Source organism: Theobroma umbraticum, unplaced genomic scaffold (assembly GCF_002168275.2).
Source record: "Theobroma umbraticum cultivar Fairchild unplaced genomic scaffold, ASM216827v3 scaffold_44.0, whole genome shotgun sequence".
Lineage (NCBI taxonomy): Eukaryota > Viridiplantae > Streptophyta > Magnoliopsida > Malvales > Malvaceae > Theobroma > Theobroma umbraticum.
Window position 1 is genome coordinate 6,665,146 of NW_018397255.1, and position 270 is coordinate 6,665,415.

The window sequence follows — 270 nt, forward strand, 5'->3', positions numbered from 1 at the left end:
TGGAAGGGTTGGGTTTAATTTGAGGTACACTAGGTACTTGGGTGGAAGGTTCTTTTTATAACCTATGTTTGTCATGCTAGCTCGTTAGAGAGAACCTGCAGATCTCTTGAGTTTTAAGTGCTCAAAACTTGAATAGATTCTAAACAACCCTCTTTTATTAACTTCACTGTCTTTTTAACTACAGCTTGGTGGAATAACCACCTTTAAAGCAAGAAATTGGAAAGGTGGATACACAACCTCCAACAACATGAAATGGAAAACTACCACTAA

General features: G+C 37.4%; 1 protein-coding gene across 1 annotated transcript in view; it reads left to right on the forward strand.

The window, feature by feature from the left end:
- TOP3A (topoisomerase 3alpha) overlaps positions 1–270 on the forward strand; it is a 24,999-nt gene that overhangs the window by 14,186 nt on the left and 10,543 nt on the right. The gene's annotated exons all lie outside the window — the stretch shown is intronic.